The 2,483-nt window shown below is 49.6% G+C and overlaps 1 long non-coding RNA gene across 1 annotated transcript in view; it reads right to left on the bottom strand.

Moving 5' to 3' along the window:
- LOC102478545 (uncharacterized) overlaps positions 1–2,406 on the bottom strand; it is a 16,640-nt gene extending 14,234 nt beyond the window's left edge. Inside the window, exon 1 of the long non-coding RNA XR_336636.2 lies at positions 2,201–2,406. This is a non-coding gene — a long non-coding RNA (uncharacterized LOC102478545). The remainder of the gene's footprint in view (positions 1–2,200) is intronic.
- Between the last annotated feature and the right edge of the window lie 77 nt (positions 2,407–2,483).

The raw sequence follows: 2,483 nt of genomic DNA on the forward strand, positions 1-2,483 counted from the left end.
CTTGTCTTTTTCCTAGGTCCACCGTTCTATTAGTGGTCCATGAGTATTGTTGATGTCCTGTGGCCCCTATGACCCAAGTTTTTTTTTTAGACAATGTCCCCGATGGTGTAAGCAACACCGAATGCTGGGCTCCTGTGTCAACCAGAAAATCAATTGGTTTCCCCTCTACCTTAAGAGTTACCCTAGGCTCAGGGAGGGGCTCCGAGCCCCATCTCCCCTAGTTGGAGTCCCCCTGTAGGGCAAGCACTTCACCTGGTGGGCTCTGTTGAGCTTGTAACTTTTTTTTTCTTTTTGGGCAATCTTTAGCCCAGTGTCCTCTCTCCTTAGAGTAGGCACATTGATCCTTTTCTAATGGGGTGCGCCCAGGCCTGTGTCCCTTAACTGGGTTATGCCTTGGTTCCCTCTCCTTAACTACAGTGGCCAGGATCTGAACTAAATTCCTTTCCTGTCTCCTTTCCCTCTTGTTTTCCCTCACTTTCCTCTCTTTTTCTTTTCTTTGTTTTTTTTTCTTCTTCTGTTTTCCTTTTGTGATAAACTTTTTCTTCCTCTTTTACTAAGTCTTACAATGAGAGGTCTTACAACCCTTCAGGTCTCTGAAATTTACGCTTAATATCAGATGCTGATTGACCGATAAAAGCCATAGCCACAGAAGCCCTCTGCTCCTCAGAGGCAGGATTTAATGGGGTAAACCGCCGGAAAGCCTCCATGAGACGTTCAAGAAACACTGAAGGGGGCTCAGTGGCTCCCTGCATAATTTCCCTTACCTTTGCCAAATTAGTGGGTCATCTTGCTGCCCCATGGAGGCCAGCCACTAGAGCCTGGTGATAGACTGTCAGTCACTCCCTACCTTCTGTCATATTGAAGTTCCAGCCTGGTCGAGGGAGTGGGAAAGCAGCCTCTATAAGGTTAGGAAGCTGGGTGGGTCGCCCGACAGGTCGGGGGACATTCTTTCTGGCTTCTAGTAAGATTCTCTCCCTCTGGTGGTAAAGAGAGTCTGCAGAAGCTGCTGGCAATCGTCCCAGGTCCGTTGGTGAGAAAACATTAAAGATTCCACCAGGCCAGTCAAGCGCTGGGGGTCCTCGGAAAAAGGGGGTTGATTAGTTTTCCAGTTATAAAGATCAGAGGAGGAAAAAGGTCAATACTGAAGTGTTGTAAGGCAGGGAGCCCCCCCTCAGTAGCTGGTGGGGGTCCGTACGCCCTCAGGGGCAAGGCATCTGTGGTATTAGGGGAAGGCTGAGCCTGCTGGCGATGACTTCTAGTACTTTGCGCCAGTCCTAGGGGAGCATTCTCAGGGGGCGCCGATGGGGCAAGGTTAGGGTCAGGGAGAGCACCTGGACCCTCGGGTTCCTTCCTGGATGGTGGGGGGTATGGGGGAGGAGAAGGAGAGTCTAGAAGGAGGAGATCTTGAGTCTCCAGGTAGATTTGTTTGACAGTCCTCGGAGGGTCTGAGTCAGAGAAATGGGTCACTAGAATTTGGGAGGGGGTGGCTGGAGAACCAGAATGCTGCCTGGAAATCCAGGGCCAAACCCAAGTGGGAGGGTTTTGTATCAGATCTTGCCAGATGATGATGTACAGTTGCTGATCTGGATGGCTTCCAGGTCCTTTCTGAAAAACAGTGTCCTTAACAGCAAGAACAATTTTTAGATTAAATGTGCCCTCCAGTGGCCATCCAACATGGAAGGTGGGCCACTCAGAGGTACAGAACGTCCGCCATAAACCTTTCCTAATCTCTACAGATAGGTCGCGACCTCTTCCCTTCACTTCAGTCCAATGCTTAAGAGTCAGATTTAAAGGAGTCACCATAGTCTGTCCTATCGTCAACAGATAAGTCAAATACACAAACAAGAGTAAGTCAAAGCCACAAACAAGAGTATAAAGCCCAGAACGAGAGAAGCACAAAGTAACTTACCAACTGCGGTTTTCCACAACCTCCAGACAGAATCAGACGGGTGTTGGCCACCATGGCCTCGGGAATGGATCAATACCTGATCGGTGCCCTTATCATAGGAGATGATCAGGTGTCCCTGATCCTCCTTCACCCTTAGAGCATCTCCCAGAGCTGCCACCTGCAGTCCTCCCGGCACGTCTGCCAACTGCAGTTCGGGTATTTCACAATAGCCCAAACGGCTGCCAGACTTGGTACTAACTTACATGAAAATAGGACATGGACAGTAAGAGAACTGGACAGATTAAAGCTTACCTCCAAGGCCGATGTTGTGAGAGTGGGGTGACCATGACATCCCGGATGAGCCCCCAAGATGAAAGACCCCCCAACTTAAATAGCCGGTGACCCTTCAGTCCAAAGAAAGTCACGGCAACCACAATCAATCACAAGAGTCAGTTCTTGCTGTAAAATATAAGAGGCTTTATTACTAGCACGCTACGACTCCACTCCTGGTCACAAGACTCAAGGGAAAGTGGAGCCCCGAACAAAAGAAGCACGAAGATTATATAGACACAGGAAAGGGGGGGGGGGGGGGGGG

Source organism: Tupaia chinensis, unplaced genomic scaffold (genome assembly GCF_000334495.1).
Source record: "Tupaia chinensis unplaced genomic scaffold, TupChi_1.0 Scaffold140391_1, whole genome shotgun sequence".
NCBI classification, from domain to species: Eukaryota; Metazoa; Chordata; class Mammalia; order Scandentia; family Tupaiidae; genus Tupaia; species Tupaia belangeri.